This window comes from Pieris rapae, chromosome 4 (genome assembly GCF_905147795.1).
Source record: "Pieris rapae chromosome 4, ilPieRapa1.1, whole genome shotgun sequence".
NCBI lineage: Eukaryota > Metazoa > Arthropoda > Insecta > Lepidoptera > Pieridae > Pieris > Pieris rapae.
The window spans coordinates 4,268,527-4,295,213 of record NC_059512.1 but is presented as its reverse complement, the minus strand read 5'-3'; the positions used below and the strand labels follow the sequence as shown (position 1 = coordinate 4,295,213).

General features: G+C 31.3%; 1 protein-coding gene across 1 annotated transcript in view; it reads left to right on the top strand.

Moving 5' to 3' along the window:
* Positions 1-1,469: 1,469 nt before the first annotated feature.
* LOC111003434 (5-hydroxytryptamine receptor) overlaps positions 1,470-26,687 on the top strand; it is a 47,025-nt gene continuing 21,807 nt past the window's right edge. Inside the window, exon 1 of the mRNA XM_022273946.2 lies at positions 1,470-1,638. The gene's annotated coding sequence lies outside the window, so the exon portion shown is untranslated. The remainder of the gene's footprint in view (positions 1,639-26,687) is intronic.

The window sequence follows — 26,687 nt, the reverse complement described above, 5'->3', positions numbered from 1 at the left end:
ATAGTCCTCAGCGATGATGCTTCTTTGATACTAAGGGCGCTGAGGGCACTTGCTTTCCAGAGACTCTTCTGACTGTTTAGCTTTAACGTTCTCCGTTTCACAGATTTCAATTCGTTTATACGTTCTTTTCACTGTAATTAAAGAAAAAATGACAACAAATGACAAACGACATTGTTTGTAGCGATGTTTAAGATCGTATTTCCTTTTTAGTTTAATAACGAGATAATTCTATTTAAATTTCTAAATTCGCTCATCCATACAGTAATCTCTTGGAACCTTGTCACATTTATAATATCCATACGTATATCATCCAGTTTCTTATTTATTTATAGATCGGGTGGTTGTCAAAATATAAGTATAAAGATGAAGGGATTTTAAGATGAATTTAGATTTTTACGTTACTACGACAATGTAAAGTAGGTAAACATTTGTGTTATCAAATTAATTAAAAAAATATAATATTAATCATGACCGGTGGTGGTCATTTCACTCAACAAATAAGTATCGCAATACGAGAAAATGCATTAAATTATTATTAATTATTACACTGCCAGAGGGATTATTACATTTTTAAATTTGTTTTAATATTTCTTGCATCAAGGTTTATTGATTCTTTATTAATATTTCAGTATTGCAATGATGTATATTTGTGTGTCATGAAATTTATTTCTCTAGTATATAAATTAATCATGAAAAAGATACGTAATATGAACAAATTATAATTTCTCCAAAACGCAATAAGACTTTATTACAAAACAAATAGAATACATAATGAATTGACATTCCCATATTAAAACGTAAAGTCATTTTGGCGCGAATGTGCCCCTCGCGTGTCATAATAGGGAAAGACAGCATGGTGTAAAAAATATTTTTAGTTCCATTTTCTATATTGGGACGTAGGGTATACGAGATAGAAATGCTATGCTTCACTAGGGAATTTCAAAAATGTGAAAAAAACAAAGAACAGAATATCTTATATATACTTTCAATAGCTACCAAGATGTTTGTTTATTTGTTGTTATAAATTAGTAACTTGGGGAAAATTAGTTTTTCTTATAAAAAATTGTGCAAATAAAATTCGAACAAATGATAAGCTGTAAAAATTATAGTTTTCTATTGGTTAAGACAAAACCAATATTTTAAGATAATGTATAAAGGAGATACATACATCAACATGTATGATAAGGAGCTGGCTGTCCGCAGCTGCAGGTTATAACTGAATTTTATTATTTGCTTAAAACAATATTCTATAATTTTCCATAAAATACACCTTTACTTTATAACACAAACTTACATTAATTCTTTTGTATATGCCCCCTTTATGCAACCTTATTGCAATATTTTGGTACACCAAGTTTTGACTTGGACTTCATATAAAAAAATATTTGTCAGCCTCCGAGTCTGGTTAGATCAACAGTTATACAATTTGCGCGCGCCTTACATCTCGCCCGTTAGTCTTAGCATGATCCTCGCGAGGAGCGCACGTCCCTTAAACAATATATCCACGAGTATATCTACGTAATATAAATAACATAAACTGATTGTGAGTGAGTGCGATGTGCTATGAAGTGGGGTAACAATGATTGATGAAGATGATTAGAGTGACAACCAGTCAACGATTTTGAGGAGAGGAGCCAGGTACGTTTTGAAAAAGTTATATAAGTTTTAAATATGAATCGTGTCATAAATATCTGAGATAAATAAAACTTTTCAAGTAAAAATAATATAATATTTATAATATATTAACATCACATTTTACCTCAAAATATTAAAAAGGCTTCTTCAATCATAAATTATTGTATGGTTATTGCTAATTACCGCATACTGCCTTTTTTAATCAATCATCACTGCTGAAAATCAAATATTCAATAAATTTAATGAAATAAATTACATATTTCTAAAAATGGATATTTACCTCATTCACAAGATTTATTGACACGTTTCATTAATATCAATAATACCACCGATTAATAGAAAATACTAAATAATTTCGTAACAATATATCAAGTAGGTTAACGCAGGATAAAACACATAATTACTAAATCGATACGATACGAAAGTAACTAAACTTCGTCTTAATTCCTACGACTTAATGTGAAATGTACCATCTTACAGTAGACTACGGAATATAATAGCATTGTGGACTCCACACTTTTAAGAAATACTTTCAATAGGGCTAATATAGCTATATCGCTTCAAAAGTAGTGACCGATTTTGAAGTATTTTGAAGTATTGGATTTATAAGGTTATAGTAAAATTAACATTTAAAGTATAACTTTTCCTAAAAGGCAAATTATGGGTTTAAAAAACAAAGAAATCAACAAACGCATGTATATACGCAAAGATTCTGCTTCGGTTATATTTTAAAATATTGTTATACGAGAATTTGTAGAAATATTCTGTACCTTGACTGCATACACATATATGTTTAATGAAGAAAGAACGGAGCTGTGATGGAGGGACTGATACATTTTTAACATAAAAGGAAGAACTAATTTAGAACCACCGACCTTTAGCTAAAGTTATCCTAAGTATATTTTTTCACAACAAGAATGTAACTATAAAAATGAATGATCGTATGTAATTCATAGAGAGGAAAACGGTAAATTATTCTCTAAATAAACTTTTTGCGCGATAATAACAAAAACTTAATTAAAATTTTTTTCAATATTTTTTTTAGCATAAGAAGGACATTCGTACATTGTATTTGTTTCATTACTCATATATTTTGTTGGGTTCCGTTATTTAACTACCCATTTCATTAGGAAAGAATCTTTTAAAAGTAAACCCATTGTAATATATGTTTTAGAATTTCACCAGTCCGTATTGAATAAAATAATTGATCTTTTTAGGATAGGATAGGATAATTTTTTTTTTCAATTTATAACATATTCTCTATTCTTCGCTTGATTATAATTAGATTTTTTTTTGGTTATGTGTATAAATAAAAGATAAATCCTATTTCTATCTTGAAAAGGTAAAGATAAGGCTGTGTTCGCGTCCGATTTTCTTTAAATTTGTGATATTTGTAATCACAATTTATGGGTTTGATAAAAGTGAAAAAGGTTCTGGAGTCTTATCTTGTGAGAGAGAATTTACACGTATCAGAAAGCCGAGCTGAACGAACATGTATAGGGCTAGAAATAGACTATCTATAATAAAATATTGGAAACTGCAAAGTTTTGGTTCGTTTTCCAATGTATCAGTGTGCCGAGCGTTGGCAAGTTATATCAATAAGAAAAACTTGGATATACAAATATTTTCTGATGTAGAAAGATAACCAATCTATTATTAAGATCTAAGTCATAATACTGTAGCATCCAGAGATTTTTATTTAGAATGATAAAAGTAATTAATTTATCAAATTTAACTGATACAGAAATTGTCTCTAGGATAATAAAAATAGGATTTACTGTGCCAAAATAGATGTTTCGTTGCTACTCGTTAAAAAAGGTCTAGTAATATTTTAGTTTAGTATAAAAATAATATGTACATACATGATCTGTGTAGCTATAATTTTCTGCAGTATGTTACTCATGAAAGAATACATTATATGTTTTTGATCTAACCATTCTGAAAACAATGATGATGTTAATTTAATGATGTTTGTTGATATACTATAGCCCTATGTAGTGGTGGCGTTAGTTGCAGTTCGTTAAATATTTGACAGAACAAAATTACTATTTAATTCTTAGCACCACATATTTTTATATGAATTATAAATATTGATTAACAAGAATGATTAAAGACATCACTCTCACTCATTTTGGTAACGAGAAAAGTGTGTTTTTTAATTAATTCAAATGACGGGCGAGGTCGACTCGAATTAAACGCTTGTCACAGAATTTATACGCTAAATAAATACTACGTGAAAATTTACATTTTCGTAGACCTCTTACTCACTACGCGTTTCGTAGCTGAGCGTAGCACCACTACAAAACTTATTAAATACATCTACGTTTTGCACATATCCACAAAGCGTATTTTGCCTTCTACGTGAAACTTATTTTCTCTACAACATATCAATAGGTGGTGTAGGTCAAATATTACACAGTATTGAGGTAACGCCTATTTCCATTTCCATAACATATTCGGTCCAATTAATAGAATTAATAACTTAATTAATTACAAACTTTTGTCGTTATACCATTATGTGTAATATATATCATGTAGTATAGTCAGTAAGCGACATCAAAGTACGGAATGCCGACCTCCATTAGACGCATCATGTGACCCTCACACGTAGTTTGAATATTTCAGTAATAAACAATAAAATACACACGCAATTGTGTAATATTCAAACATAGTGACGTATTTTTAGTCCTATAACTCTATAGTATCTTACATGGATGGGTTTATATTTCTCTTAAGTTTAATTAAAAACAGAGTCTGTTGATTTAGCCGGTGCGAGAAAAGCTTTATGATCCATTCCCAAAAAAATTCTGGTCGTTTTTCTCACCACGCCACCCTAAACGACATGATACGTCGCTCTTCGTTGTCAATTCTCCAGCAATTTTGGTGCAGGCAGGCATCGCTCGAGACGGTGGCAAGGAAGTGAGTGGGATGTATTTGGTTCTTGGAGAATGAGACAACCATGTGATGCAAGTTTATGGATACGTGAACTCCAGCTTGCCTTCCTCGGACAATCACACTGTCAGACATTGCTTGACCTCAGCTTGAGGTTTCATGACTCAACGAATAAGTATTGCAATATAGCGAGGAAATACTGCCAGTGTTGAAGGTACACTGCCACAGAGACCAAACTTTATTATAATATTTATTTTAGGGTTATTATAGTATTAGTAATTCAATTTTTTTAACGTTCATAAGTGTACTTGTTTACCTATATGAATAAAGATATTTTTGTTTGTTTGTTAGCGCTTGATAACTTTGAGATATCGCATTTAACCAGAATATAATAAGTTGAATTAAAATATTTTGATATAAAATATTTGGTTGATCTAATTTATAACATGTTAATTATCTACCCTTTTCATTTAATTACACGTTACTAACATTTTAAGGAATAACGGACTTTTTATCAATAACTCAATCTGTCGTATAAAAGCTAAAAATATCTACAAAGAAACTGTGTAAATATTACCTAGAATGTCACAATTTTTAACCACTATGCAAAACATTCACTGACTCACTCGATATTAATATTTTTTATTAAAAATGTCGTATTTGCAGCCCAGTTGTTTTAACATCTATTTTCCGGCTAGGTTTATTTTTTTTTCATTAACATTGATGTAGATGGAACAAATTATACAATATTAATTATAATTTACTCTTAGGGATGTTTTGTTTTCAATTGTATTTTGTTTACAAACCTAAGTTATATCAAAATAATTTCGACGCGATAAATTCAAATGTCATAAATAAGGAAGCGAAAGTAAAAAAGCAAGCAAAACAATATTTATGTCTATTGTATTTAATTTGATTCGTTTCTCGCAAATACGTCCGAGAAAATAAATAGAAGAAATTATTTTCTTCACAATACTTATTACTTAAACCTCTTTGAAGGGATTTTCTAGGCCCAAAGGCTTAACAGACTCAACCATCTTGCCAAGCGGCATCAAGTGTCCTTCAGAATTTCCTTCTCGATTCTCTTAAAATTATATTATATTCCATAAATAATAGTACATTATAGCTACCGTATATTTAAATAATAAATTGCCTGGAACTTAAGACGATTGCAGTTATAAACATAAGTGTCTCAGATTAATATAAGAAAGAGATAGATATAATTTTTATTACTAGACATTTTTTATAAGTAGTCTGTAGTTTAGGTCCTGAACTCTTCATTAGCTAATACACTGCAGGATTGGTAAGTGTTTACTCCAAAAATAAGCCACACATTATCTACCTACTATTTAATTTATGCGTTAAAAACTTTACACCAACGATTGCTTTTTATATAGGTATGATGTCCTTCTTAAATGGGAACAATTGGTCTAATAATTTAAAAAAAAACATTTTTAACACAAAATGTATGGGTACACTTGTAACATAATACCTTCGTTAAATGATGAAATATCTATTTGAATCTTCTACCGTAAGTACCATGGAGAGTGTTCAAATAAGTTTTTTGTACTAATACTAAGCTAAGTTTTATTTTATCAAGGCAAAATACAAAATATGCGGTATCAATTAACTTCCGGTGGGCCTAGTGCTCCTGTTACATTTAAAAACACCTTCAATCTATTATAATGTATGAGATAAATATTACTATTATATAGACTGCAAGAAAAACTTGTGTTTCATTTTCCTAATGGATTAAATGACATCTCTTAGTGTACAACTGAGGATGGAAATATGTATTTTTATCTGTATAGAAGAGTGAACAGCCTTACCTAGCCCTACTTAAAATAGGTCTAAAACATGATAGTTTTAGAAAGATTTTATTAATTTAAATAAAATACAGTTCAGAAGGCCTTTGTATGTTTGACCCTAATAGTGACTGTCGCACTCATAAGACGAACGTTTTTCAACTTGATCTATTCAGAAAGCTTGAGTTCCCGTTAACTCATAATTAACGTCTCTAAGAACAAATGTACCTAAAATAAAAATAAATGAAGTTACAGCACACCATCCAGTTTGGCAATGAACAATATCTGTACCAAATGATTCAATAACAATATAATAGAACACACAAACATTGAAACATTTGGTACAGAATGTTTTATAGACATTGGATAGTTAAAGTTATTATGTATTTTTATTATAAGCGGATTGCGCGCCGATAACAATTTAATCTGAGCTTGTGTTATTAGTAACTCAAACAGATTATGATTTTATTTTAAAACTCATCAACTCGGACAATAAAGATCTAACCATTATCCATAAGCACATTAATTCATTATAATTTGTTATGCAATATCATAGACATGTATTTCTTTTCACAACTGAGCATTATTTCAGGCAGTTTTTGTCGCACTAAATTATTTTTAAGCCAATTCGACTTAGGATCTTTCAATAAAAGAGAGAACCAATTGCTAAGGCCGACAACGCACTCGTGAGAACACGGCATCACTTCAAAATCATTTATTCGGTTAGGTAACACAATATACACTTATGAACGTCAAAAAAATAGATATTAAATTCTAAATACTTCTAATTTTACATGTACTGCCAGTTCTCAATTCAAGGGCGTAGAACTGAAGAAAAAATGGCAATAAACTCCCCGCCACTATTTTTATTCGCCAAGAGATTCTATGCAATGTTTATTTATAATAACTAAATTATATATTATTGACTTGAACCTAGAAACGGAACAAACACAAATAAAAAATATTTATTTAATTATTCATATAGATAATAATAGGTTTAACTATTTGACTTGATCGTGCGGCCCTTATGCTTTGAGCTTTTCCCACGCATGTGGTGTTAGCAGGAAAATTCCACATCAATCTGTCATATTCTGTAGAAAAAGAAATAAAACAGTAACAAACGACAACATACGACATTATATTAAAAAGCTAGAGAATCTGATCATTTGATTCAAATTTTAAATTCGAATTCAAGATAATCCATAAATTTATAGCCATATGGACTTGCCCAAAGCCTACTCCTCATCAATCATTTGTCTATCTGAGATTTACATCTTAATTCAAATATTGATAAAACTATGCCATTAACCAATTGACGGATTGGAATTGCCATCCGTCGTTGCATGGTAGGTCGGCTCGGTGTATGTGGATAGACCTACCTTTCGTATGAAAATAACAGTTCAACTTTGCCAATATCCTATGTTTTCAACTAACACTAGTTTAGAAAATAATTAAAAGGCTATTTGATTTGTTTTAAACATAGAATGTATATTTTAATATTATTTGTATGGTTTTATTTACTTTATTTGGTTTATGTTGATTATCAGATATGAGTGTAAAGAGCGAGGAGATTGCATTTTATTGTCGCCGAAAATGGATTGTCTTCATAGATTTTCGTTATTGGGATGCAGATAGTAGATCGATCGATGTCACGGTCTGATCTCAGATTGTTTTCAACTTGAGATTGTGGATTAATTATTGGGTTCCGGCGTTATAGTATTGGCGTAAGCTTCTTAAGCTCGTGCTATTTCCGAATTGACTGTGGTCAAACAAAAATTAAAAGACAAAATTAATTTTATAAAATACACCTTTATTTTTCAATACACTCAGAGAAATGGATACTTCTAAACGTTGTTGACACTATGTATAACAATAAAAATTGCGATAAAATTGTGCTCTCAACCTACTCCTGACAAAACCAGTTCTCGTAACGTAAACGACGTTTTAAATTTGTAAAAAGCACTCAACTTTATTAAATGCGTCAAGTTATTCAATCTGGTCAATTCAATTTGCTTTTATAAACTTGCTCTTGTTTGCAACTTTGCCTACGTAGAAATTTATGAGTATATACTCACATTACACTGAATATATTGAAGGACTTAGGGTCCTTCAAGAAAAGAGAGTACCAATTCTTAAAAGGCCGGCAACGCACTCGCGAGCCCTCATGCATTGAAGTATCTATGGGCGGCGATATCACTTAACATCAGGTGAGCCTCCTGCCGGTTTGCCCCCTGTTCTATAAAAAAAAGCACTTTATATATCTAGTAAATAGTGTTAAAACCTCATCTTTACTCTTTATTTATAATCCATTTAGAAAATTCTACGTGAAACGCATAAACAAATGTGGCACACTAAAACTTGCGTATTACGTAAATTCTACAGTAATTAAAAAAGTATATTATGATAAAATTTACAAAAGAATAATATTAAAAAGATTTACTTAAAACAGATGAAGTTAGCTACGAAAGGTCTTTAATAAAAAGATCACAGATTCCGCTTTGCTTACTCGTGTCAATGCATCTACGTCTAATAGTCTACGGCGATTCTAAACAAAAGGCTCGCAAAGGTCACAACCACACCTGACTGACTTCAGTGACCTGATACTGGTATTTATACGTATCGCGTGCATCCTTGGACGGGCATGTGATCAATACATAGCTATCTCAAGGCAATTAACGACGATTATTTCATCGTTCTCAAGTTCTATTGAGAAAAGTTTTTTTTGAGTGTTTCGTGTTAATGTTCCAAAACTTAAATCTATCCAATAATGAACATGTGGAATCATGTCTAATGATTCGATTTAATTTTTAAATACTTGTTGATAATTTCGTAAATTTTATCAAAACGTCAGCAAACATTGTGGCTTCGAATAAATCAGAATGCTCCAGTGCAATCATGTTTTTTCTTAGCAAAAGTAATTTAAACAGCTCATTGCATAATAAATAAAAATAATGAACATGTGGAATCATGGATAACAATTTAAAACTAGTTATCTATTTAGAATGTATTCAAATATGAAATACTTGTTGATAATTTCAGAACTTTTATCAAACCGACAGCAATCTTTGTGGCTTCGAATAAATCAGAATGTTGAAGTGCAATCCTGAATTTTGCTTAACAAAATTAATTTAGATAGCTCATACTGCACTGTATCAAACGATAATAACACTGTACAGACAAAATAAAATTTCAAATAGCGTCGCAGCGTGGTAGCACTTTTCCAAGAACGTAATAAAACCACAATAATATTTTATGATTTATTTGCAAAGTAAACCATAATAAAAATATGAGTTGCATTTATTTGTACAGAATGTGATAGTAAAAAATTTATAGTCGCTTCATTATAATTAAAACGGGAATCTCTTATTCCAATGGGCTATATAAAGATATAGCATAGTTAAAGAATTCATTCAATAATGTAAATAACAAAGAAAGGTTTACAACTTAACGTATATTTTTATGCAGCAAGAAGGCTATGAAGCAAGACTATGGCATCACCCACTATTCGGGAGTAAATGGTTGCATATAAGGATTGTGTCTTACCCACTTAAAGCCTATATGGGGAGGTAGGGTTTTAGTGACTCTACTCGTTCCACTTTAGCAGGTAATCTGAAACTCGCTCGTCATGTAGCAATTATTCGCTGTTATTAATGCATCATGGAAAACAAATTAATTCTAAATATAGTCACTTTAGATATTTGTATTCTTCTTCTTTATGAAAAGTATCTTAGTAAAATAATTTACAAGTAAATATGAAGACAATAAGGAAAATAAATTACTCAAGCGACAACAACACGTAAACAGTTAATAAATGTATTTGACGCCGTCTTAATAACAACTTCATTATAGTAAGACATAATAATACTTTTTATATTTATGTTATATATGGATGTGAATTATTAAAATTGACCGAATGACATAGAAAAGGTTTAGTGAACTTGAAGTTAATATGCAAAATATTATCCAAAAGGAAAACAAGTGTCACTAACCCTTGGCCTTGGTCTCAGATATTTGTTTAGTAATAAAGTTTTTAGGCAAGTAGGAGAATAGCCTTCAGTGCCAGACATAGGCCGTCGATTTTCTGGGTCAGTTAGTTTCCTTTGGAATGAAACGCCACATCGTCACGCTGTGTGAAGTATGTAACCACATAAAATTAAAAACAATCAAATAATTTATTCCAATTAGACCACCTAAATTGTATAATTGTATATAAATATAAAGATAATTCTAGTTGCCCCTTCCCTTTCATTAGTTAAATTATTATATGTGAAGACAATGTACTCCTCGAATAAAACTACTATACAGGTTGGTTATTGTATTGATACGTATACATGTTCCTCACATATTCATAAATATCGAAACTGTAGAATATTAAAGAGTAGTAAAAAAACAATAAAACAGTGTGTGTCATAGAATAAAATAATTACAATTTGTAGTATGATAAAACAAAAAAAATTTAAATCAGCAACCAATTGATCTTGTCAAGGCTACTATTATAAGGCTATGATTGTCCCACGTAGAAGAACCAGCATGTTTCCAAGCATTCTGATCTTGAATATAATGCTCTAATTGGTCATAAGCTTGTGTATCATATTATTGTGATAACAGAACCCTCCATAGCTACTACAAATATCTAAAAACATCTACACTTGTAAAAAGCTATGTGTATCACTTGCAGTTCATGAAATCTGTTCGGATGTTGAAAATCTTCATATAATCTTCATCTTACCCTAACGCCCAATACTCAGCAGCTTCCTCTTAAAACTTTCACTTGTCAAACTACTGTCAAAGTGTGCCGAACTCAATATAACCCGTTAACAATGTTTACACCTTAATAGGCTGGGTAGGTCAATATTTATCCCAACTTCGATATTAAGTTTCAAAGGGTTAGATTTGAAACTATGATTAAGTCGTACTTCGTGTTGCCAATTATATTGTTTTAAGAAGGGAATCACTGATTTTGTAGATTTAATAATATCAAATGAGCAGTGCACTTTTTACGTGATACATATTATTTATTTGTTTAGAAAAGCATCCATGACAATTTTTCATATTTTGTAGCAGTTTTGCACAAGAATTTCATAGTTGGAACCGGTGGAAACAGACAGGAACAAACACATTATTAGTAAAATGTTCTAAACATGCAACAAACCCTCATATTTTTAATGTTATTTGTGTTTTTTAATGCAAAGTAGTGTAAATAATTAAAATAAATAATATTAATTATTATTAACCCTTCAAAAGTATTATACAATACTGAAAAACACAATGCTTTAGCATAAAACATATAGCTTTCCTCCTTAAGTCTTCATATACAGAACGGATAACAACTTATAACTTTTAGATTCTGTAAGTTCTTCAGTCTGCACTCTATTAGATTATCTCTCGTAGAATTTGAACTTTGAAGAGTGGACTTGTAAATATTGATTTCAGCAAAAGGTACGAACCATTAGTAATTGATTCTCTCCATATGTGCAGTCTGCAACCTGCCTGGATTGCGTCACCTCGCTGACAGAGACAAATGACACCCCTGTAATATGATACGCGACGTTTTATCTCTTTTTAACCTTACCTCACACGATAGGGCTGTGGAAATAATATCCTTCCAATAAATCCGTAAAATATCTAAAAAGAATAATATTATCCCGAAAACTGGATAACATTTAAGATCACAAGAACCCTTTTCGATGTTTTCGCATTCATATGATTTCAGCAAAGAAAAGGAATTAATCCCACTGTACTTAATTTTATTTAATATAAAAATAACGTATAAAATTTAAAAAAAAACATATTTTATAATAAAATAGATTTAATGTGAAAAGCTTTTTTACACTGATTACAAAATAACTTTTTTTACCATTATGTATTTTATGCATGATTTTTTTTATTTTAATTTAAGCGTACATAAAATTATACAAGTTTTTAATCGGTCATAATTTAATAATCTGAAATTTTAAAAATTGTTAAACTAAATAAAAGTAATAATTACCAAGTCCTGAATGTGAGCTATAACAGCTAATTCGAGTAATTAATAACACTCCAACCGAGACAAATGTAACGACATCTCTAATGTTCAAATCCATCAAGCTATTAAATTTGCATAGCGTACTTCAAACAAACATATTTTACTAGATAAGTTATAGTTTTAATGACATGTCGGTTTCTCATATGAGATTTAGAAATTATAGAAATACAAATGTAGTGGTGTTGGTCTAGTGGTTCTGAAACCCCGGCTTTGCACCAATAGACTTTCTGTGAATATCCATATTGAACATATACTACAATGAAGGATAACATCGTGATGAAACTGGCATGTCTTCGTAAATCGTCGACGGCGTATGTTAGTCACAAAAAGCTTTTTCCCTATTAGAAAAACACGTATTTCTCTATTAGAAAAATCAAATAATCACTAAACTGATATATAAATCTGATTTTTATGGCTTAGTTTTCATACTATAGACTGTTACATAGACATTAAGTCTTAATAGTTAAAACAATGCCGACTATATAACATTCCAAATCTGTTTTTGTACTTTAGCAGTTTATCAAAACTAGTGACAATAGAAAACTAATATGGCAGAGGAAAGTTTATAATAAGATCTCAGACAAGTCTTTATTAATATATGGCAGCCCTAACCAGCTGCCGTTATCAAAGGTTATTCGCGGTCGACGTATTCCCATCCAAAAATATTCGCCAATGAACCATATTCCAAGATCAGTTTATCCAGTAATTGGAGAGTTTTAGAAGGATATTTCTGACAATGTTTTATTCTTCGTGACGTGTGTGAGTAATTGCTTTTGCTATTGAAAAACAAGAGGTACAAGTAGAATTTCTTTTGTTCTCGTTTAATAATAAGGATAAATTTCGCCCTTGTAACACGTCATAATTAATTTACGGCTGTTCATAACGTTAACGCTACTGCGTTAATCCAAGAATAATGACAATTACAAAATAATAAGTCGACGCTCTGGACCTAATAATATCTAGATCACGTACAGGAATGAGACTAAAAAGAATTATTCTATGTTCTTTATTTAAAAAAATACTCTAATAAAGAAGTATAATATGGTAAAGCCAAGCGAAATCCAAATAATATTTTAATTTACGTTTCATAGGTTTAGAAGATAAAAGAATATGATTACAACTGAGAAAATAACTACGAATAAAGTATAATTCTCAATACTTCGATGCGGCCATTTTGTAACACAAAACAGTCCACAGAGCATTTAGCTCTGTAATCTGTATGTGTGGTAGATTTTTGATTATATTAAATCTCGTGTTAATTGGGAATTTTGAAGCTTCTTGACGGTTATTTTTAATTAATTGATGTTAAGAATTATATTGAGTAAGTCCTTTGGCAATCGTATATTTTATCTAGTCGTCAAGATATTTCAAGGCTAATTTATGGAATACTTTATTTATAAAGGGTAAGGAAGCTAATTTAAAGCTATGTTAAAGCTTAGCACATTTGTTGTTAAAAATGGCAAATGACGTCGAATGATTTCGACATATTTCCAGGTAAAGAAAAAATTGTCTAAAATAAATATCAACATCAGAGTGACAGCCTAGCAAAGTGTATGATTCTCCATCCTGAGTTCGTGAGTTCGAATCCAGGCTGTGCAATTATTTGATAAATGATTTGTTTCCAGTTACGACGTGCTTAATGGATCCTCCATATCTTGTAGACTCAGAATCGATCACGTGTATTAGTAACAGAAGATAACTAAACGAAAACTATAGCAAACCTTATGTAATAATGCCCCATACTATAACTTAAAACACAGATGAGTGAATTGAGTCGAGAGTCATTACTTCTGAAATTATTTCAATTAAACGTTTCAAATTAACGATTAAAATGGGCAAATCTACAGAAAAATAATTGAGGTTTATGATATTAATATAACAATAACTAACACACTACTGCATTAAAATGTCGGTTAGGTTGATATCAGAGAGTGCGACTTAACATGAATTACAATCTTGCCTATACAATAATTATGACTAAAAAGTAATATCATGTGACATGACATAATTTTCTTTAATACTGATGAACAGCTTATATTAAGTTAATGTTCATTAAGAGTGTTCTACAATGCTATAATGTTCGTGCGTCCGAGAAACCGCACTTGCACTTATATTAACTCAAAAGATTTAGTTTCTATAGGCTTCTTGTTTCTCTTGTATCAAGAAGTTAGTTTGTTTGAAAATGAAATTTATAACATTTATAACGCTATATTATTAGCAACTATTATTTATGGTTTAATATTTAATTGCATACAGAAACATAATACAACTGACATAATTACATGAAAAGGACGACGCAAAATGCCTCATCACTGTCGAGCGATCTCATCCAGGCATTAATATCCGCATGCACCTCAGTACCAGGTCCTTCCGCTTGACCGGATTCAACGAAGAGCGATTCGAATCGTCGACGAGCAGTCTTTCTGAGCGGCTTGATCCATTGGCGTTGCGTAGAGATGCGGGATTTATCTGCATCTGCTACCGCATTTACCATGGAGAGGGTTCGGATGAGGTGTTTGGACTGATACCTGCAGCTGAGTTTCATCATCGGACGTCAAGGCAGAATACAAAATACCACCTTGACGTCCGTCGTTCCACAACTAAGTGATTCTTAAGGCAATTTCTGCCACGCACGGAACCAGCTGCCCACTGAATTATTTCAGGACCAATTTGACTTAGAGCGCTTGTAGACGTCCGTTTTTTTCACCGGATAACGGACCGTCAATAAACGGCTATCCTTGTATACATATTTTTTTACCGGATGGATGGATTGCCGTCTATATGCGTTAGTTTTGAACCAAAATCATTTTTTTCTTTCTCGGACATCGTTTCAAAACCTTCATTTAACGCAAGACAAATTTCTCTCCAAGCGGCAAAACTCGACTGTCTATTTTTATAGCACTCTTGGGTTTTGTCCCACAGTACAGGCCTATTTTCAACCAAACTTATTAACAATTCCATGTCAATAAAAGAACGCAGGTAGACGGCACTCAATTACAACTAATTAAACAGAAAACAGGCAATACATCCGGCAGCGTCAACACGCACCAATACACTGGCGTAGATGACCGCCCTTTCTTACACCGGACCGGTGTCCGTCGCGCCTAGGGGAAGCGGTGGTGCATCCGGCGTAAATTGTTCGCCGGACCGATGTCCGGTGCATCTACACACATTCATTATAATTCATACACCACTGCGAATCCGGCAAAAAACACGGTCCGTTATCCAGTGAAAAAAACGGACGTCTACAAGCGCTCTTAGGGTCCTTCAAGAAAAGATACCGATTCTTAAAAGCCGGCAGCGCGCTTGCGTGCCTTCAGGCAGTGCAAGTCTCCATGGGCGGCGGTGTCACTTAACATAAGATGAGCCTCCTGCTCGTCTGCCTCCTGTAACATAAAAAAAAGCTGAAAACATATTTGGTGCTAAGGCTGTATTCTTTAAGAGTATATTTTTTATGTTAGTAGTTGTTACAGAAAATATCCTTAATAATAAAGCTAATGTTGTAAAAAGAAAATGTAAATAAAGTATTGTATACAACTCCTCCTATTGAATAGATTAATAGCTAACCTTGAACTCACAACTTGAACCAAATTTTCGTCTATAAATTATGAATAAGCGTCCCTGAAGTGGCGTACAAGTACTTGATTAAAGATTCAGGTATTAATACACAATATTAAAATCTTAGGTACATTCAAGAATCATTTAAGTTATAAATATTACAGAGGAAAAGGCAAATGTTAAAATTTTCCACCTGGGCTAAACAGGTTTTTTATATGAACAATAACAGTAACAAAACCTAATATAAAACTAAGCTTATAATGATTACAAAATTCTAACGATTATAAAATATTGAATGATACTCCGTCGTTTCTAGCTTCAGAATTGAATCTATCTGATCATCTACACTCATGACAATAAGTTAATGTATGTATAGCTTTCTAAAATACCATTTAAGAGAAATGTACCGGTACGATTCCCTTATATAATATGAAAAAGGTAAGAAAATAAGATTAATAGGGCTTTAAGTTTTTTTTTCTAAAGCCATTTCAGAAGCAATTTTTAAAGGCAAAGTCTATTTGCCCTCTTCTATAAAAATCATTTCATTCATCTAGAATTGCGAACATAATGTCGCGGCCATTCCTATAAAACAAAATTTAAGTGCCTACAAGTATTCTCTTACCCCAATACTATAGCAATCGAACTAACGAGCACTATTTGTACATAAAAAGCTTATTGCTAAATAGCTATTGAGAAATACGACCTAAGTAAGATAAAATCTAGACAGATTCTAGCTTTTGCAAAGTTTTCTTGTTATTAACGATATATAACAAACACATTACTTATGAAAGTTGAAATACGGCGTTCAATATAAAAAGATAAAACCTAATTAAATGGTTGATCTATTAGAAGTAGTGGCGGCGAGTTTCTTGCCAGTTCTTCTCGTCCGTTTTACTCCCTTGATTTGAGAACTGACAGTATATGTAAATTTATAGACACTATTTTTTGTTGATATTCGTAAAATCCTGTAAAATTTATTACGTACAACTTGTAATGACGTTTGAGTAATTTAATAAAAGCTTTTTACTATTGAAAAACAATTAATAATTTATACAACTATGTAAACTATCGTATATTATTAAATAAACTAAAATAGCACAAATTTATGTTCAGCCTAAAATTAAAGAAGTTTTCCAATACAATCCCTAACTAACACACGCAAAGAGCAAAATTGCTATTTTGATTGGGATTTTTCCTCGAAAACATTCAAAAGGCTAAATTCGGTTCAGTAAGTTCGTTATGGACTCAATTGGAGCCGTATTCATAAACTGCATTCAGGATTAACTAGTGCTAATTTACAGTTCTGTGTTAATAGGAATAGCTGTGACAAAACCATTTCTGAAATTGTATCTAATGTTCTGTACTCTTTAAGAGGCCGCAAACCTAACTACTCACATTTCAACTGATTTATAATAAAAACAATACAGTGCTTTATTTATTTATGGATATTGGCCCACACATTTCTGTATCTATTTGATGAAAAGGATCCGTAGTAGGCAATTAGTACATCAAAGCAGTATAGTGTATCACGCAGTAACAGTAGTTTGGTTTGATGTTTCTGTATGTTTGTCTTTGGTAAATAACTTATACGTGAGTATAGTCGGTAATTGGGTAACGTCTAAAATCTGCGCCAGAGCAAGGACTACAGTCTTGGTCTAATCTGATCCTGAGATTCTTAATCCTCGTATATGCTTAACGCTATCACTCTATCATTATTTTAGGCACACGTAAGTAATCAAATTAAAAATAGAGAGAGTAATTAAAAAGCTAGAAAAATTGCATTTCCAATTAAATTTGAATTTATATAGAATTGCTTCCGCCATATTTTAAAACAAAAGCCGTATAAATAAAGCGCCGTTTTGCTTTAAAACACTCCCTTTGATCTTGATGAAGTTTCTTTATTGTGCTGCACTTAAAAGAAAAGTATTTTAAGTCACTCGTCGCTTTTCATATTTTTATTTTAATATTGTGACAATATTTATTCAGGTATCACTGAGTGTGTGTTTTTTTTTTAATAATAATTATACGAGATTCATAATGAAAACTATCAACTACAGTTTAAAATATTATTAGGTTTCACAATAATTATAGTAATATTTTAAATAGGCAAGATTTGATTGTTTGTTTGCGTTGAATGGGCTGAAACTACAGGACTGATTTGAAAAGTTTTTTCACCATTAGAAGCCCCGTTTTCCCTGATAAATATTAGCTATGGTATATAATTAAAATCCATAAGTTATGGCTCTGTATGAAATAACAATAGTCTGAAAAAGACTAATAAAAAATCCTAAATCACGTAGGCTGCGGAAACTATTGACAATAGACCAAAGTGTTGAAATTCAGTTCATATAAGAGTGATCTCTATCTACTAAATAGTATATACCATGTATATATCTTTCTATATAGATACTACATAAAGCATATTTTTTGCATTGAAATATACACCGAGAAAAGATAGATCATAGAACATTGTGCTTCAAACAAATTAATGCGGGTGGAACCGCAGTGCACAGTATTTTATAATAATACGCGTATATGCAAATCAATATAATAAATAACAATGTGATTTAGTATACAACACCGAGGAAAATTTATAAGGTTGTTGGATGGCCTTGCCATAGAAAAAAACTGTAAATAAAACATTGAATCTGCGCCATTTGAGCGACATTCAGAAAAATCAACCGATCTTTTTACGAAGGTCATGTAATTTTCAATTTTCCGCTCAAAACACTGCCACATAAAACCGAATACATATGTACCCGTGACATACAAACCGTACATTCTATTTCACTCTTCGATGACACTCAAATGGTTTAGCGAAAAGAATCCAATTTTCGTTCGGTGCATTTTTTATTTCCATCTAAAATGGAGGTCCAAACGATTCTCCGAGGGCATTAAAAGCAAATTATAAAATCTCGATACAAGTTTAACATGTATGGAATTGAATTTCAATAAGTTCACGTTGACGTACCTACATAAAATCCAAAGACAAATATTTGTGACCTTAAATCATAATAATACAATCAAACATAATAATAGAAATATTAACGAACGAATCTATTATTATGTATAATGCCTATTTCAGTGAATTTTCACATTTAATAAAGTTTTTGACGGACTTAACTTACTCCGTTAATGATACTAAAATTGTTTAATTATTTAATGCAGTGTAACGAAAGTATCGATATAAATAATGTGGCATGTTGAAAGTTGATAAAAATTATGAAACAGTGGTTTGGGTCACTTAAACCTTACATAAAGGTCCTATTGTAGTAGCTACTACAAAATATATGATTGAATGTTTAAAGTTCAATTACGTATATTAATATTTGTGTATTATATTACATATTACCATTTAGTGCCCTCGACTTTTTTATGATTAGTCTGAAAATATTAAGACGGTTATATTTGATACTTTTTTATAATTATTATATACAAACTTTAAATAATACAAATACATTCACTTACAATTAGATTTCTCCTAATTTTTACCACCTAGTTGTCTGTTACCAACGTCGCATAGTACTAATAAGTTTAAATACCAGCGAAACATCTGATGATATGCTAGAGTCACAAAATTAAGGAACATGTAACCACAATAAGCGTGAATAAAAACTTTCTCAAAAGCGATGCAATTATTTGTATTATTACTGTTATTACTTTACAGCATGTATATTTATTTTAATTAATAAAAACCCGAATAAGCTTAAAACAAAGGGTACCCTACGTATCACGTTAATTAATAGTCAAATGGAAAACTTTTATGCTCCTGTAACGGAAAATTGAATATTTCAAAAAGATATCTGTAATTGCCCTTTCGGAATTGCTTGTTATTTGTTACTTTAGCTGTTAAAAACATGTCAATATTGTAAAGGCCGACACATTCCTGTATCAAAGTTATGATGTACTTAATCATTTCAGTTTAAGTATATCTTCAGTTTTCCAACCCAGATCAGTTGTTTTGACTGGTATCGGATTATCTACTTAATCTAGCGGAATATTTTCTTACTAGTACAGTATTTTTGACTGGACTAGTTATAATATTGCTAATAACACGATATCTCTATTAAAAGCATTCTCATCCGTAGTGTAATGATAAGAATTATGTAGACAAATAATAAACAGAGTTTTACGGTTTTAACTTACTCAGGTAGGCAGACCCTTTTATTAAATTGTACCTTTGTAAATAAAATCACGAAAGTATATTTGGACTGTGATATAAGATATTTAGATAAAACACTCCCTGACCTTTACCTGATGAGCCATTGTGTTAGTTTTCTCCGGAGTTATTTTTGGATAGACTACCTTTTGAATTGTAGAATGAGTGATTAAAGAAAGTTGAAAACAGTTCGTGGATTTAGAGAAAGTAATTATATTTTACTAATTCATCAGAATTTTAAAATTCTTTCTCAATTTTTCCCCGTTTGTAATGATTATTTCTTATGAAAAATCTCCTGAACACGGCTATTAAAATCTTTACAAATTACTTTATCTGGGAGTAAACTGGTGAGATGTACATTCTCTAGTTTGCTGAATTTGTAACGTAAAACATTTCTACTATGCAACGCATTAAATACTAAACTTTATCATGAATTAACATTGCATAATGAAACTTAGTCCAGTTAAAATTAACTGCAAAATCTTTTACGAGATTCTCCGCTCTGCCAACTTATAAGCTGTACTTATTTCATTTAGTTTGCCAGATGTATTTTCTTGTGCCAGAACGAGGCTTATCAGAAATATTATGAAGACTATTTTACACCATAGAATCACTTTATAAAGTTTGGTTTAAAATGATAAATTTTAGCTTATAAAATGAACCTTGTCAAATGTCCTAGACATTTCGTGTTTATTAGACTTATAACTTTTCCTAAGGGTATGTATCATCTTATTATTATCTTCGTGTAAATACTAATATCGACAAAAGCGATAATGATTGCTACCCCAGCCTCAATGTTTGGTTGTTTGTCAGATCAGTACCGCGCAATAACAAGGTCCTACATTGACGGATATCGAAACAACTACCTCAAAAACCTTTACACATATGTTATGATTAATATCGCTATCGCCATTAGAAGTCACAGAGCACTCTGTACATAGATACGGAATCAAGCAAACTCCTAGGAGGCTTTTTTTATATAGATCAGGGAGTAAACGGGCTGGAGGTTCACCTGATGTTAAGTGATACCGCCGCCCATGGACACTAAGAGAACATTCATTAGCCGTAGAAGGCACCATCTACTTCCATATTGGCATTTTAACTATAATATTTTCGCGATCATTTAACTGTATTATTAATAACTTCAGCAGAAATAATTTTGGTGCATATTCCTGTGTTTAGTTTAAAGTACTGACGAATACACTGTTTTACAAACTAAAATAATATTGTCTCCCTTACGTAATTAATACTTGAATTATTCAGACTGTTACAGTATAATAGCTTGGTAATTACTACTCGGTTACAAGTTAGAACATTATCTGTGGCATAATTATATAGCGATAATGGCTAACGACCTGCTTTGTCACTCGTAAATCCTTGAATGGTTTTATATTTCTTCTTCTTGCTTATACTGGTAAGCTGTCATTTTTTTTTCTTGAACATTGGTGGTTGAAACGTAGCTATATTTATTGTGAGTGGTTGAAAATTTTATTTAATAGTGTAAGATATACGTTATTTATACCTATACCTTAGAGTATAGATATCTATATATATAAAATACTAGCGGATCCGACAGACGTTGTCCTGTCTACATGTCTTTAATTTCAAAATTTCAATTTTTAATAAGCCATTTTGATGAAAATTATTATTCAAATGTTATGACAATATCTAACGATCCAGCACATGGTCACACACGATATAACACAATGATAACAAAACTTTTTTTAAATTTCGGGACAGACTAAAATTAAAATTCGAATATTATTTAAAATTTTACACTGCGATGGTAGCGCCGTCTGTCGGATCCAATGTAAAACATTCCAAAATCAACAACAACTAATAAATTGAAAATTAATTAAAAAAACATTGTCCAGCGGACAAAATTGTGAATCTAAACCATTCCCAGATCCCCTTGAACACACACAAAAAATTTCGTCTAAATCGGTCCAGTCGTTTAGGAGGAGTTCAGTCACATACACACGCACACAAGAAATATATATATTAAGATACTATATAGAATCGAACGATGTCAATGGGTGATTTTACGGTAAAAGCAGTTTCTTACAAACAACACCAAGTTAAGAATTTAAAATAGAATGCATCTTTTAAACATACAACAATATACAAACTTAAACTTATTGTATAGTACTTAAGATATACAACATCAAACAAAAAAAATATTGCATACCTATAGCGTGGCCATATCTGTTATTATCATGTATATTATAACTTATAAAAACACATTTTATAAGTTATAATATACTAAAGATTACCATATATATTTTACTTTTACACTCCTTTATATTTAACTGCGCAAGCCGCTAACCAAATAAAGAGACCATTTTAGTATATAAATCAATATTAATTCCACTTTCCTACTAATATAAGCTCTTGCAAAGGTACATAAAATCGCACACGTACAACACATTAAAAAAGTTTGGTGTAATGATATTCATAAAACTGCCATGTGTCGAACTAAACGATATTGTGATTTTACTGAAAAATTTACGAATTAAGTTTGCTTTATCTTAACCATAATGTCTATAATGTCATCTTAAAGGTAAATTAAAAAATAACTAAAATATACCATAAAAATGGTCATTACAATAATAATAAATCAAAATTAAAAAAAAAGTGGTACATTCAGATTGATTAATTAAAAATAAGCCCGCACAATGGCCATATAAAAATAACTTTAAAATGTCATATTAATGGGAATAGTCAACTTATTCTTAGTTGTTATTTAAAACGTATAGTCTATATACTCTAGCAGGTTTCTTTTTTTCTACTTCTGACAACAGTATTTAAATGTTTTGAGTAATTTAACATTTTCAACAGATATAAGAAAACATCTATTTTTAAATTTCGCATCGCCCTACGGGAATACTAATTTGCAGAACATATGTACAACGTTATTTTGGGGGGTGATTCAAAAATTCCAAATAAGGTAATATGCATAAGCGAAAAGTTCCTTTAACAGTGGCCATCAAAACAACAAACATTAGATTTCCCAAACGCAGAGAAAATTTATGTAAAAAGTTTTAGCGACCTTAATTAAATTTTCACTGAAACTAGAGCACTGAGATTTGTGAAGTTAGTAAAGGATAGTTCGGGTTAGCTAGACGATTTGGGTCTGCTTATGTCTGTATAAAGTAGGTTTAATTGATTTGTCAAAGTTTCGGCCAAATGTCGTCCTGCCGTCTGCGTCCGTATTAAACAATTAAGAGCATATTGAGAATTTTTGCACATATGAAATAAAGTAAGGCCCGAGATATCCATCGGGTTATTTGTAACGGTTTTTGTAATATTTTTTTTGTTTGTTATTCATAGAAGAAAGTGATCCTGAAAGAAGCCTTCACGCTGTCTCACATGCGCGACATAACATCAATTCTTATAATAATAGTTATAACTATCTTAATATATAAATAAATAAATATCAGTGGCGCTACAACCTTTTCATGTCTTGGCCTCAGATTTCTGAATCTGTTTCATGATCATTTTTAAATCTAATAGGCAAGTAGGTGATCAGCCTCCAGTGCCTGACACACGCCGTTGACTTTTTAGTTCTAAGACATGTCGGTTTCCTCACGGTATTTACCTTCACCGTTAAATGCATATATAGAAAGAAACTCCATTGGTGCACAGCCGGGGATCGAACCTACGACCAGGTACGAGGACGACGAGGACAGGACGACAGGACTCTCATAGTCGCACACTGAAGTCACTACGCCAACACTGTTCCCTAATATATATCTTGGTTTAAATGTAGTATATTTTCATTCATATATTTGAAAAAATGCTTTACAAAACAGTACGAAAACCGTACTTCTTAAGTTTCCCCCGTGATTTGTTCAATTTGCGCACAATTATTGTGAGTGCTCTCAACCTGACAGATAAACGAATAAACCTATTCGCGTGCCTCTCGGGAATTCGGGATTCCAATGTTACCAGACAATTATATTAAGTGCCTTTAGGTAAACAATACATAATGTGTTTTTTTATTAGCCGATTCAAACGCGCGTGTTGTTAGCTGATTTAAAATGTTCGCTGCAAGATTTTAACATCTTTGTTTTTTAAAATAACAGAAATTTAAGATAGAATGAAACAGTAAAAAAAATTTCGTTTTATGCAAATCTAAAACTTTTCTTTAGCAAAAAAGTAACATACAACTTCTCTAACCCAATCATAGATATTAAATTAATTTCAAAAGTATCTTTCAATAGAGAGGAAACGCAATCTGACTAAAACCTACTTGCTTTAAAATACTATAATAAGGGCCTGTTTCACAATGTCCGGATAAGTTCCAAATAAGCTATTTATTACTTATTGGTAGGATAAATAGTATTTTTGCGTTTCACAACTGTCAGATAGCGCTATTTGTCATGAAATGCCAAGTATATTATTCGGTACTTTTATCTTTCGAATAATTTATGTGCTGCATAGCTATTTAGGAATTTATCCATACATTGTGAAACAGGCCCTTAGTCTAAATTATTATCTTTAACATGGTTGCAATGTTATATTATATGCAATAAAAGTTAAGTCTGCGTTTAGTTTTCAGATATATCGTTACATCAAGCCAATTAAATGAATAAATCAATAAAACCACATTTACATTCATCAAATATTAAATTTCATTATCCTGAAACCCGATCCTTTGATACTAATTTACAATATTGGCGTTGCTTTTACGCGGTAAATACTACTGTACATAGATAAAACCTTACAAACAAATTTATTCTGTATCCTATATAATGAAAGGATTAAATTATTCGCACGTTGCGTTCGTCATCTGTGTACAGGGAATAATATATAATGCCGGATGTGGTAAGTGATGGATCGGATATTTTTGGCGCGAAACTGAAATAAGTGACGTAGCTCAGGTGATGACATAGATAATATTATTATTTGTTCGGCATATTGCCAAATCTGTAACAATCTATATTTTATCATTTCCAGTACATTTTAATGATATTCAAATTAAAACTGCGTAGATCGACTGAAAACTACCTTATTTTTCACACAGCTGCCGAAAATCCCTAAAATGCATTCGAAAAGGCCAACGGCATATAAATATTGGTCTTTGGTGACTTTCAGACATTGTGGACATGCCATTTAACTCCGGAGCATAGTGAATATACTTTTAAGCATCCTTTTTCGCTATTATAGCTAAATTAATATTAACATATTACTCACTTTATTTGATGAAATATTAAACAAGTAAACGATTTTTTCATTTAAATTTATGAATAAATTTGAATTAGAATTTATTCAATAACAAATTCTTATGACCCGGCTTGCAAGAATGCGCATAATATTGCATTCATCTCCACCGCTTCTTTGGCGTGGTAATTAAGAGATCGTATAACCGATCATATAATCGTGTAACCGTCGTAGAGACCCTAGTTTCGATTAATGGCGAAATATTTTTAAAATATTAATTGCTACAGGGACATTTATTATTCCTTTTTTAGGGAATCACTGGAACACTGGAGTGTCTATACTGATCTGTCAAAAAAGTATCTATAAAGTGATGATGTTTATGGTTACAAATTCAATCTGTTTTTCTTGTTAGATTGGTACAACTGTTCTCCAATTTGGTGCTAAGTTGCGTCATTTGTTTCCAATACTTTCAGTGATATCAAATCTTGTAACAACGAGTTTGTCCCCAACATCAAAATGTATATAAATGATTGTCTTAGGACCCTTTAATGAATGGAATATACAAGAAAAGTATTCAAGTCTTCTGACTAGCAATTTGCAAATGAGTGTAAAAAAGAACTTGACTGAGTATTGTAGACAATGATAATATGAATTGTAAGAAAGATAAAGTGCGGTCGCGGCGTGACCCAGAAAATGCATTTTTTGCATTTCTCTGCCTGCCTTTTATTGCGCTCATTAAACAGATTTATATTCTTGCCGACCTCTCGCTAACTTTTGACTTACGTTACATGCTGAATAAAGGATGGATAATGGTGTCTTTGCTCTACGAAAATACTACAAAGTTCTTCTTTGGCATAATAAAAATGAGTAGTTACACATTACTAGTAGATACACTTATAAATATAACTTCTATATACATAACTTAAATATGTACTTAGACTTTTTGTATACACAAAGTTTATATTAGACTCGAACAATAAGCCTTCTTATAAATCTTGAATAGAACAGCACCGTGTTAGTTACCATGGTAACCAAGTTACTAATTTTCTTATATAGGTAACTCACATTATAAATATGATTATTATCACATTTTTATTTTGACAGTTGTCAAGTTGAATTTGTATCATATTATGAGATCAGGAATAAATATAACCATTAATCAAGGAATGTTTATAACAACCGTGTTTTAAATTTAAACATCTATTACTTAATTTTAAAAAGGCTTACAGTTTATTTTTGTAAAAGCACTCATCTGAGACAAAAGAAGAAAAGAGATATGAAATTAAGATTCCAACAAATGAAGACATTCCTCCATTACCGAGAAAATCCAATAAATAATTACCTATTGTAAGACATATGAATTCCATTCCAGCTCATTCCATGGTGCATTTACGCGAGTAAACGTGGCTAAATTAATAGCTAGCCATTATTCCTCGGTTCAGCTCAATAG